Raw genomic sequence first — 13205 nt, 5'->3', positions numbered from 1 at the left:
ATTCAAAGTGATGGTATTACTAAATCACATATACATGGCAAACATTCAATGCCATATGACATATAGACAGAGACAGGGCAATTTAACATTTTCCAGCTTCCTGCTTCATGAGGGTATGCTCAATTCCAGCCATATGGGGAGCTGCTGCTTCATCATCCACTGTGACACCGAGTCCTTGGTGGATTATTTCCTCATTCCTTTCTGCACACTGCTGGGTTATGTGGCTATGTGGAAGGACCTCCAGGTTTTAGACTATTACACTAAGGTAAACTTATGTGTCACCAATTCTTGTACCTTACTGGTAAAAGATAAAGAGCTATTTTCCCAGTATGTTTAACAAGCCGTCAAAGCTAGTTTTATTCTGCTATTTTCATAGTTTACAAATGTGACTTTTTTGAACTACAACTCTTAGAATTCTTAAGCCGTAATAGCTATGTTGGCTGGGGGATTCTGGGAAATTAACTCAAAAAGGATTTTCCCTCCAAGCTGTTTGTTGTGATGCTCGTTCATTTTTGTAGCTCCCGTTGTTTTATGATGTGGGCTTATGGTTTTGATAGGCTGTTTCATTATCTTAATGGCTTCTGCGCTTATGAGAGATCTCAGCCTGTCTTTACTGGTCTTTTATTGTCAGACGTTTCTGCAATATTAATTTCTGAAAGACAGAAGTGTCCACTAACTTACGGAGCCAAAATAGTCCCAAGAAAGAATATAGTTTGTCTGCATGTGTCATCAATACCATTTGCCAAGTGCATGAGCCAAGATCAGAATCCTGGATAGCTTCAGTTAACTGAATAGTTTGTCAGCAAAGTGTAAACACAAGCCATTTACTAAAAATTGTTTTACATATTACTTACTATACCAAGCCATCTTGTAAATGCAAACTATTACTCCACTTCAGAGAATATCAAATCAGGTGTTGCCAACTCCCTTTTTCTTAGAGTTTCTTTGTTTCTGCACCTTCATAGTTCTTACAGCCTACCAGGCACATTTTTAGCAGGTGACCCTTTGAGTAGAGTTTCACCTGCTTTCTTTCTCCCTCTCAGACAAAAATTAAGTGAAACAGACAGTTTCTAATTCCAGAAAATTATGATGAATAAACAAATTAGAGCGGGTCAATGAAGTGCTTATATACAGTTGTCAAATGCATTGAAAAAGTGTATGAAGACTTTCAGCTCAATCCTATTTACATAAGGAGTGCTGCAACTAGGAAGAAAGGGAGAAGCTATCTCATATCTTTTCAGGTGGGCCTATAATATTTTTTAAAATATGTTTTATAGCATTTCTATTCCCTCTGCCTAATGGCTTACATGGCCATTAAAAGCAAAACAACAGTCCATTCACTTAGACTTATGATTTAAAAAAAGAAACAATGCAAAAAGGAAAGGATATGTGGAGGGAAAAATGAAACAATTCCACTTTTTTCATACTTGAATCTGGTCTCACTCTTCCATTTATTTCCTGTCCTCCCCTCACAAAACCATCCAACTTCCATCAAACCTCCTCACTCCTTTTTTTGTATAATCCAAACAGCTTAAAAACTCCATGCTCCAGGTACTGAGGCAGATGGTAAACAGGAATGCCAGCAGAGGCATTATGATCGATGCAGCAACCAATATAGTTCTGAGCCGTATTAACAGGAGCATCGGTCCAGATCAAGGGAATAGTAGTACCACTCTATTCTGCTTTGGTCAGACCTTACCTTGAATACTCTATCTAGTTCTGGGTACCCAAATTTCAAGAAGTATATTAAACAACTTGGATAGTGTACAGATAAGGGTGACCACGTTGAATAAAGGTTTACATAGAAGTGGTTTTCAAGTTCCTTCCTCTGAAATATGGCCTACAGCACTTGGTACTTGCTAACAGGCTCCAACTACTTACAGGTAGTCCCTAAGTTACAAACAAGATAGGTTCAGTAGGTTTGTTCTTAAGCTCAATTTGTTTGTAAGTCGGAACAGATACATTTTTAAGTGTAACTCCTGATATCTATCTATCTGTCTGTCTGTCTGTCTGTCTGTCTGTCTGTCTGTCTGTCTGTCTGTCTGTCTGTCTGTCTGTCTGTCTATCTATCTATCTATCTATCTATCTATCTATATATATATATATATATATATATACACACACACACACACACATGCTTTGGATATGGGAGTTCTCCTGGATTCATAGCTGAGCCTGAAACCAGGTTTCGGCAGTGGCCAGGGGAGCTTTTACGCAATTTAAACTTGTGCGCCAGCTGCATCTGTACCTGGAGAAGCCAGACTTGGATACGGTAGCCCATGCTCTTGTTACATCTCAAATAAACTACTGCAACACACTCTACATGGGGTTGCCTTTGAAGACTGTTTGGAAGCTCCAAATAGTCCAATGGGTGGCAGCCAGGTTCGTCACTGGATTGGTGTACAGGGAGCATATAACCCGCCTGCTGCGTCAGCTCCACTGGCTGCCACTCTGGTGCCGAACACAATTCAAAGTGCTGGCTCTAACCTATAAAGCCATAAACGGTTCTGTCCCAACTTACTTGTCCAAATCTATCTCCCTCTATGAACCAGTTAGAGCATTAAGATCTGCCAGGGAGATCCTGTTCTTGATCCCACTCCCCTTGTAAGCGTGACTGGTGGGGATGAGAGGCAGGGCCCTTTCAGTGGTGGCCCCTTGACTGTGGAATTCCCTACACAGTGACATTAGATTTGCCCCCTTTCTCCTTTTGTTCATCATTTTCTCCTTACATTTCACCTGCATCTGTGGCTGGCGTTTTCAGAGGATGCCCACAGATGCAGGTGAAATGTCAGGAGAAAATGCTGCTAGAACACGCTCATATAGCTGGTAGTTATTTTCAATCTCTGTTTTTGTTCATACAGGGAAAATATGTACTATTATAAGAAATAGAAAATAATCAAGATAAGAATAGTTATTATTATTATTATTATTATATTTATTTATTTAAAATGTATTGCCAAGGCTATGCCTGTGTGAGCTCTATAACAGTGAACCTTTGGCCACTGGATGCTTCCATACCTGTTCACTCTTGGGAGACATAGTTTGGGTGTCCCAAAAGAATAAGTAAGTTGGCCATTGCTGCTCTTGTGAACCACCTCCTGCAAGTTCAAGCTAGAATGGCAGTGAGATTGTCTCTTCTCAGAGAGTTTTGTGCCTTGGTTCCATTTAACAGGAAATGGTTAATATTCTCTCCCACAGGGGCCAAGCGCACCTGCAGATCTGTGGTGTGTGGTTACTTCTGCCAGCAGCTGTGCCTGTGATTCTGCAGTGGAGATGGGAGGCAATAAAAGTGTAAATTGAGAGTTTGTGACATGACACTATGGCACGAAGACTGCCTAGAGGCCTATTGCTGTGGTAACAAAACCGCTGCCATCAGAGAGGAGAGGTTTTGTGGGTTAAGCAGTTTCAAATAAGTGCACTTCTCAGTTCTGATCAAAATACTGTCCACAGATGTAACATGCTCAGATCCCATTTAAAAAGCAGCTTGCATTTAACTAACTCCTTTAGTCACACTGAAAAGTCCCAAACTTAAAGCTGTTCCACACTATTTTACTAAACGCTACTCAGGGATAGCTGTGTTGGCCATGAACCAAAATAAACAAATATCCAACAGGAATTAAACCTGGGTCCTTAAATTGTATTGCCTTTAAAATCAAATCTCTATACCTGACAGATCCCGCTACTTAAGCTGGAATACACAACACTTGAGCTGGCGACTGAGGAGATGATGCCCCTCCCCACCAGTTTCTCTTAACCGTGGTCTTTAGGAATTGCTGCACAACAGGATTTATTTCCAAGTAAGTACATATACAGAATTATTTCATTGCTGTCTCTCGGTGTATTTTATGTATGGGATTAATAGGAAGATACAGCAAATAAAAGAAACCCTACTTAACAAGGGGATCTTGAGGTTCTGCTTCATTTCAGGATATACGTGACTATGTAAACAACAGCAGGTGCTTTATCTTAGGTATAGGGATTAAATGAAGCTCCCCGGTTCAGTGTAACAAAAACAGGACTTTGTGAATGGGCCAAGAGAACAATGATATTTGGCAGAAAGACAGGGTCAAATTAGTTACGCGTCACAACAGAGATGTATGAATTCTAGTATCTTTGACATACATAGCAGCTTAAGGGGCCAGTTTTGACTATGGACCACAACATGCACTCAAGAATTAACTTTGTCTGTTGTTATCATGATTCACATAAGGAGGACCATGAATGGGAAAGAAGTGTAAGGTGATGGAGATGCATTTACACATCTGAGTGATTATATGTTTTTTAGTCCTTAGTTTCTTGTGTTTCAGAGCTGTTGAATGAGGTTCTGCTTCAGACTACTTGAGGGACCTCATCTCCTCCTACCAGCCCCTCAGGCCTTGAGATGATCAGGAGAGGCCCTTCTCTCAGTCCCGCCACTGTCACAAGTGCTGTTGGTGGAAACGAGAGAGGGGGCCTTTTTGGTGGTGACCCCACAGCTCTGGAACTGCCTTCCTAGAGAGGTGTGATCGGTCGACTCTTTGCTAGCTTTCTGATCACAAATTAAGACCTTTTTGTGGAGTCAGGCCTTCTCAGATGAATTATAATAGGCAATGACCAGATAGCTGCTGGTAATATTCACCTCTGAATGCTATATCGGACCTGGCAATGTGGCATGGGCTAATGAAAATGGAGTATTTTAGAATCTTGTATAACCTGTTTTATTAATAACCTCAGTGGTGTGAGTTTAGGGAATTTTTAATGGTATATGTTGTAAGTTATTAATTTGTTGTATATGATTTAGGGAATTGTATTATTCCTTTTGAGCCCCCGATGACACAGTGGGTTAAACCGCTGAGCTGCTGAATTTGCTGACCAAAAGGTCAGCGGCAGCTAAAAAGAAATAGTAAACTAATTAAAACTTTAAAAAAAAACAGATCTGAGAGGATCAAGTAACTTTCAGAGTAGTGTGACTATAGACAAAACAAATCAAAACAGCAACAAAGCATTAAAAATCCACACTACAACAGCAGATAAAGTTACTAGAAGGAAAAAGCTGTAAGCCAAGGAAAGGCCCCACAAATCATTAGTCATATACTATCAAATGCCAAGTTTTTTTTACCAAATGATGGTCTCTTCAGATTTTATTTCTGATATCAATTGTTTTGCCTATTAAACCTTAATTACTGAATTCATTACTCCTATAAAGACATTGTTAACAACTTGCAGTGCAATCTGTGGAACATCTGTGTGTGTGTGCGTGTGCGTGCCTTCAAGTTGCTTGTTGACCTATGATAGCCCCATGAATTTAATAGGGTTTTCTTAAACAAAATAGAAGTGGATTTTCAACTGTTTGGAGCTTTTTGGAGGGTGGTTTATCCCACAGATTGATCCTGGCCCCTCTCAGCTTCCGAAACCTGATGTATCTTTTGTATCTTGATGGGCTTTAAGAGTATGTTCTGGTTCACAGCAGGGCTTCTAACATAGGTCTGTAGAGTGTTTATACTTAAACTATTACAACACACTGTTTAGTGGTTTTACATGCTGGTGTAGTGGTTTTAAGGATACCATAGGCTACCTATAAAGAGATATTGCATAGTTAATTCACCATAACTGAAATCAATATTTGCTAACAGGACAAGAGTCATATTTATTTCAATGTCTGCTCATACAGTGTCAGGATAAATTATACTTTTCTCCTTCTTTGCCATATATACCTGGTCTAGGTGGGTGGTGCTACTTGCATCCCTGACAGGGATGGTGTTCCCATTGATTAATTATGTCTGAACTCCTGTTAGGCTCAGCTGAGGATTTGGGGTCTTTGTGGAATTCTGTGCAAGTATTGCTTGTTGTTAAGGTGATAATGTACAGTCAGTGCATTCTTAGTTTAAAAGATTACTGAGATTATACCCATGTCAGGCATCTTATTGCTCAGTAGATGTTTTATTCTCCCACTTAAATAGTCCTGTTGATGCCGAAATTTGTAGTTTTCTAAGTCCCGTGGATAGCTGAGGACCTGGCAAGCGTGTTAATTAGGTAGCAAAAACTGAGAATCTCACCAAGTTGAAAGTAAATGACAGGGACGTTATTCAATTTGCACAAAAGGGACACTTGTACAGCATGGATGCTTTAAGCAGACAACATAAGTTTCCATTCACTGACATTGTCCTGTTTCGAAATTTCCCTCCCTCTTCCCTGATTGGCCAGCTCTGAGAAGCCGCCCAGCATCCTTCTTGGCCTCTGATTGGCTGGGAGGTGGGTCCAAGCCAGCGCTTGCCCTGATTGGTGGAGGAGCTGGTGATGTAACTGAGGATCTCCTCCCAGTTGGGCAGGGAAGCCCCAAGGCTTCCAATGAGCCGGCAGAGGTGGTCCGAGGGAGCTCCAGAGGCTATGCCAGCCCCTGGGTGTATGGAATGTCCAAAAGCCAATCTGACAGGATTACACAGATACCGGGTCCCATCAGAGAACACAATGAGAGTTGTTGTCCTAGACATATCTCCATGCCAGGAGACAAAGAAAGAGTCTCACAGATGTATATTTGTTGATGGGATTGTAATCACTGTCTAAACCTTTGTTTTGTGGGTGCCTAAGATCCCCAAAGGGAAATGGCTGGGCAGCAAGTGGATGGGCTCCTGCTGAGATCCAGGAAAGTCTTTTGTCCTATGGATTATGTCCCATCTCTGACTTCCATCCAAAGTGTGGATAGGGCGTCTGGAATGACGCAAGAGAGGGGTTATTGGAGTTCATGTGCATTCACCTTTATTTTATAGAGTTTAATAATAACATCAAAAATGATGAAAATAAAGAATAGGCTTGGTGTGGTAGTTGGTATATACCACATATAGAGAGGAGAGAAAGGGGTGAAGAGAGGGGTGGGGGATTTCACCAAGGCTGAGCTGCAGCTGGAAAGGTCATCTGCAGTATTTTGTTATATTTGTATCTCTTCCGCTCATGCGCATGTTCACAGAAGAGAAAGAAAAATAAAATAAAATAAATAGGGAGAGGTACATAGTATCAGGAAAAGAGATATGTGTTAGCAGGGGTTTGGTTAATGGAGGTGCTTGGGTTACTTTGTGGCCATCCAGCTTCCTGACTGAGAGGAAGGGAGAGGATCAGGTAGCTGATCTCCGTAGAAGCAGCAGAGACCAGATTGAGCAGACCAGCCTGGGCCCAAGCAGCTGAGCAGGGGGGGGGCATGCCCATGTGTGGGGGCTCAGGGGCTATGGTGGGTGGGCTGCTGGTGGTCCTTGGGAGGCCCGGGAGAGACCATAGGGACAGAGGCCATTTCCAGTTCATTAGGTCCTCCGTCCTTGGAAAACTACAAATTACAAGGTTCAATAATGGTTAGACAATTATGGGATATGTAGTCTGGGATTACAGCATGATTTAAGATCTAACTCTTCTTCAGTTGAGCAGTTGAGCTTTGCTATTTCTTTAATAATAAATTATGAAAGAGCAGAAATAACATGCCAGGAAGAAACATTAAACATTTGTGTGTGTGTGTGTGTGTGTGTGTGTCTGTATCTGTATCAGTATCAGGCATCTATCTATAATGTCTGAGTGTTGCACTATCACTTTGGACCTCAGGATTTGAACCACCACAACCCCCTGGGTGATCTTGTGCAAGTCACTCTCTCAGCCCCTGAGAGAAGGCAAAGGCAACCCATTCTGAATAAATTTTGCGAAGAAAACCCTAAATCGGAAACAAAAGAGATACAAAGAAATCTTATCTGTACCCATCTATCTATCTATGGCAATGGTTCTCAACCTTCCGAATGCCGTGACCCCCTTAATACAGTTCTTCATGTTGTGGTGACCCCAACATAATATTATTTTCATTGCTACTTCATAACTGTAATTTTGCTACTGTTATGAATAATAAAGTAAATATCTGATATGCAGAATGTATTTTCCTTCACTGGACCAAATTTGGCACAAATACTTGATATGTCCAAATTTGAATATTGGTGGGGTTGGGGATTTTGTCATTTGAGAGTTGTAGTTGCTGGGATTTGTAGTTCACCTACAATCAAAGAGCATTCTGAACTCCACCAATGATGGAACTGAACCAAACCTGGCACACAGAACTCCCATGACCAACAGAAAATACTGAAAGGGTTTGGTGGGCATTGACCTTGAGTTTGGGGGTTGTAGTTCACCTACATCCAGAGAGCACTGTGGACTTAAACAATGATGGATCTGGACCAAACTTGTTACAAATACTCAATATGCCCACACTGGAACACTGGTGGCGTTTGGGGAAAATAGATCTTGGCATTTGGGGGTTGTAGTTGCTGGGATTTATAGTTCACCTACAATCAAAGAGCTCCTTGAACCCTACCAGTTATAGAATTGGGCCAAACCTACCACATGTCCAAGAGAAAATACTGGTCTTTGGTAATCCCTCTAACACCCCCCTCGTGACCCCCTAGGGGTCCCAACCTCAAGGTTGAGAAACACTGATCTATGGTCTACATTTCAGTTCTGATTCTTAGGTTACTTAATCTTCTACTTTTATTAGAATAAAAAGAATTTCAGGATTTTGGGTGTATCCCCTTATATCTCCATCATCCTTTTCAAGCACCTAGACAGGACACAGTATGAAAGCTGGTTTTTAGAAATACCTAGGGAAGAGTTTGTATCTTTTCCATCCTGTCGTTATTCCAGCCCACTTGTGTTAGCAACTAGTGATAATACCAATAGAAAGGCAATGAAAAACAATGCTTGCTTTGGACCATTCTTTTTTCCTTGTTTTGGGCCAACATAATCCCCAGAAACTCAATCTGTGTCCCGAGCTGTGATCTGCCCTAGAAACATGCCTGGCTACCACCCGTCCCCACTTTATGGCCTCTCATAATTGAAAAGGGTGAAAGGTCAGACTGTGGAGCCATTGTGCCAGTCTTACAATTCTTTTTAAACACATATGAAAGACAAAGCTCCCCAGAGACCCTGGTGGAAAGCTGCCTGAGGCAAGAAGGAGGAGAGAGAGAATGAAAGAGAAAGCTTCACCCTGGCCCAGAAGATAAAAGCTACATCAAAAGAAGCACTGGCCAGCTGTCCAACTGGAGATGGAGCTTGTTTGGGAGAGAGAGAGGGAAGCTCACATAGGATGGTCTTTAAGAGTTTTGTAAGTCAATCTGTGTGTGTGTGTTTGTGTTTTTAAAGCCACAAAAAGGAGGGGAGAAACCCCCACTGCAAACAGAAGGAGTTGCTGCTTGGCTTCATTCCCAGACAGGAATCATTTAAATCATGTTTACTGCCTCCAGTGCAAGTCTCCTCCTCTGTTTAAAACAGTCGCCATAAGAAACCCAAAGTGAATATATTTCTCAAATCAACATCTAAATGCAAGTATGGATCAAAAACGAACATCATAAACTTCAAAAAACCATTAACTCTCTGACATGCATCTTTAACCTTGTGGCTGGGCCCTTTATAAAAAAATCATTCTCACATAAAACATACTCACCAAATAAAATTTGGAACCGAATCTGAATACCAACAGCTTGTTGGGCTTAGAAGGTCCTTTTCATTTCAGAAATTATTGTTGAATACAGCACAGTTAATGCTAAGTCCTGGAGCCATACAGAAAACATTATGTGAGATGGTAGCATTGACAACTTACAAACTTGACTTGTGCATTTTGAAAAATATAAAGAATTGTGCACACACACAATACGTGCTTTAAGCATGGAAATCTGACTGGAGCATTTCACACAAATGCCTTCCTGAGAGTCTCTCAACCTACAGGAGTAGTTTTTTCAAGTAATACAATAAACTATTATGGGAAGAAATCCACTATATGGCTGGCATTTTATTACTGGTATAAAAGATAAAGGTTTTTCCCGCTCTGGCGGGAAGGTAACGGTGCTCCAAGGAGTCATGCCGGCCACATGATCTAGGAAGCATGTACGGACAACAGCAGCTCTTCAGCTTTAGATATGGAGATGAGCACCACCCCCAGAGTCGGACTTGACTAGACTTAATGTCAAGGGGAAACCTTTACCTTTACTTTAAGTCTATTTCTGGTCTATTCCCTTCCTTCCTCTGTAGCAATCAATGCCCCACCGATGTAATGTACTTGTAGAGTCATTGAAACCCACCTCAGCCATTCTGATGGAAAACTGGAGGAGGATGAATTGAAGAAGCACCAGGCTAGGTCCCTTCTGAGGACCCTGGTAGACACCTGGTAAGTTAAAGTTGAAGTTTGCTTTGTTATGTTTTCTCTTATTAACTCCTGGAAAATGCATTCACTTAGCATGTCAAGTCGGAAACATAATCGTATCCACACGTACATTTTGGGCCTTGGGTAGAAGGTGTGGAAATCATCTACCGGTGTGCCACCACTATACTGATACCCAACTCTATTTCTCCTTTTCATCTAATTGCAAGGAAACTGCTGTAGTGCTAAACCAGTGTCGGCTTTCAGTAACAGACTGGATGGTTGACAGTGAACAAATTAAAGTTTAAGCCAGAAAATACAGAGGCGCCTCTGCTCAACTGGAAGGCAATTTAGAAAATAAGGATTCAGCATATGTATGAAGATGTTACATTCAGCCTGAAATCACAAGTTAGCATTTTGGGCAGATTGTAGCCTGTGTGCCAGGTTTCGACAGAAACCAAAAGTTCATTTGCACAACTAAAACTAGTGTACCAGCTGTGCTCATTCCTAGAATGTCAGATCTGCCTTTGATGACACATGCCTTGATTGCATTCAACTTGGATTACTATAGCACACGTTGCATGGGCTACCTCTGGAAACAATTCAAAAACTTCACTATATCCAAAATGCAGCCTGGGGCTATCACAAGAACCACATATTTCTCTAGTTACAATTGCTTCGCTTGCTATTAGCTTGTTTCCAGGAAGAATTCAAAGTGCTGATGATGTAAAGCCACTGCAAAGGCTCACATACCTGACCACCTCTTTTAAAAACTACTGCCTATGTTTTTAAGATCATCAGGAGAGGGATTTCCCTGTGTCTCATCACCTATCACAGGTCTGTTTGTTGGGAACATGGGAGAGAGCTTTCTCTTATTGGGTAGTACATTTGAAGGTAGAGAAGGCTGTGTCTTTACCTGAATGTGTACTTATATTCCTTCCAAAAGCTTTTTGTTGAAGTATGATATCAATTTTTTGTGTGTGTCAGGAGTGACTTGAGAAACTGCAAGTCGCTTCTGGAGTGAGAGAATTGGCCGTCTGGAAGGACGTTGTCCAGGGGACACCTGGATGTTTGATGTTTTACCATCCTTGTGGGAGGCTTCTCTCATGTCCCCACATGGAGCTGGAGCTGACAGAGGGAGTTCATCCACGCTGTCCCGAGATTCGAATTAGCAACCTTTAGGTCAGCAACCCAACTTTCAAGTCAGCAGTTCTGTTGGCACAAGGGTTTTAACCCATTGCGCCACTGGGGGCACCTATAAATATCAATGAAATGCTATGATATATATTTTGCACAAGATAATTTCTGTGTTACAGAACTAAAGTCTTTTAAAAAAACAGTGTGAGAAGAATGAGACCATTGCAATGAGACTCTTTACTCCTAATCCACAAAAATGTCTTAGAAGTATACATGGTCACTGGAATCAAAAGTGATAAAAGTAATGGGGTCACACATTCCCTTGCTCTCTTCCAGTAAGGACTATAGCATTCAGGGCAACAAAGACAGTTTTCAGCTCAAGCCTTGGCCTTAAACTGTACTTAAATGGATTTAAAAGTGCACAGATCTGATAAACTGAAAATGACATGTTTGAAGCTGTCCTATAATTTCCCAAACAAAGAGATTGATAGTTGACTTCTTCACAAAAGGTCAAAATAGCCTCCTTTATTGTAATGTGGCTTTTTCTAGAAATAAAGCCGGAACCACAGGCAATAGAGACTCTAATGTATTTATTCAAAGTCAGCTCATACACTGGATTTGGATGACTAAAAGTTATTTTAGGTACAATAATACTTGGAAGACTAGCACAGATTGCTAATGGGCCTATTTATGTGTGTACCTGTGAATAAAAAAATATTTACATACCATATTTACTCTAATCTAATGCTCACCTTTTTTTTAGCTAAATTACCTTCCCAAAATTAGACTGTGCATTAGATTTGTGTAATATGGTAATCTTAGTGCTGAGTCAAAGCTTAAGAGGCAGCTACTTCAGGAGCACCTGGAGCTCCTATTTGAGGGATGTGATCTCTAATTTAATTGCCATGGCCCAATGCTATGCAATCCTGGGGTCTGTAATTTGGTGAGGCATCAGCATTCTTTGGCAACCCCATGACTCCATAGCATTGAGCCAGGACAGTTAAAAGTCAATTCATTCTACAGCATAGATCAGGGGTCCTCAAACTTTTTTAAGTGAAGGGCCGATTCACAGTCCCTCAGAGTGTTGTGGGGCCAGACTATGATGAAATAGTCCAAAATTAGGATTGTTTTTGTGTGCCTTCAAGTCATTTCAGATGTAGGTCAACCCTAAGTCTAAAGTTTAGGACAGAGGCCAGGGAAATGACCTTGGAGGGCCGCATCCGGCCCCTGGACCTTAGTTTGGGGACCCCTGATCTAGACGATCTCATAAGACCATAGGTAAGCAAAGAGACCTCCAAAGACCATCTAGATGGTCTCATAAGACCATAGGTAAGGAGAGGGACCCCCAAAGCCAATCTAGATGATCTCATCAGGCCATCAGAAGACCATAGATAAGGAAAGGAACCGCAAAGACCACTTAGATGGTTTCATAAGACCATAGGTAAGGAAAGGAGCTCCCAAAGGCCATCTAGACAATCTCATAAAACCATAGGTAAGGAAAGGGACCTCCAAAAGCCATCTAGATGGTCTCATAAGGCTGTAGCTAAGCAAAGAGACCTTCAAAGACCATCTAGACAATCTCATAAGACCATAGGTAAGCAAAGAGACCTCCAAAAACCAGCTAGACTTAGGTCAACCCTAAGTCTAAAGTTTAAGACAGGGGCCAGGTAAATGACCTTGGAGGGCCACATCCGGCCCCCGGGCCTTAGTTTAGAGACCCCTGGCATAGATGCATAGGGTTTTTTTTCCATAGCTAACTTTGATGTTCTAACACCTTTCTTTTAAAGGAGGAATTGCAAGCATGCAGCCACTGTAATGTGTACCTTTTTTTGGCCAAATTATGTAGAGTGCACTTTTAGCCACTGTGCACTCCATTCACCAGCAAACACTGTTTTTGGTTCCAGGCTTTTGAAAATTGAGGTGCACATTAGAG

The 13205-nt window shown here is 41.4% G+C and overlaps 1 long non-coding RNA gene across 2 annotated transcripts in view; it reads left to right on the top strand.

Annotated features, from left to right (window-relative positions):
• Positions 1–684: 684 nt before the first annotated feature.
• LOC103279854 (uncharacterized) overlaps positions 685–13205 on the top strand; it is a 34086-nt gene continuing 21565 nt past the window's right edge. For both annotated transcript variants that reach the window (XR_507018.3, XR_001730683.2), the window contains exons 1-3: positions 685–1241; positions 3674–3797; positions 10027–10162. This is a non-coding gene — a long non-coding RNA (uncharacterized LOC103279854). The remainder of the gene's footprint in view (positions 1242–3673; positions 3798–10026; positions 10163–13205) is intronic.

This window comes from Anolis carolinensis, chromosome 1 (genome assembly GCF_035594765.1).
Source record: "Anolis carolinensis isolate JA03-04 chromosome 1, rAnoCar3.1.pri, whole genome shotgun sequence".
NCBI classification, from domain to species: domain Eukaryota; kingdom Metazoa; phylum Chordata; class Lepidosauria; order Squamata; family Dactyloidae; genus Anolis; species Anolis carolinensis.
Note: the sequence above shows the minus strand (reverse complement) of the source record. Positions and strands in the feature narration are given on the sequence as shown.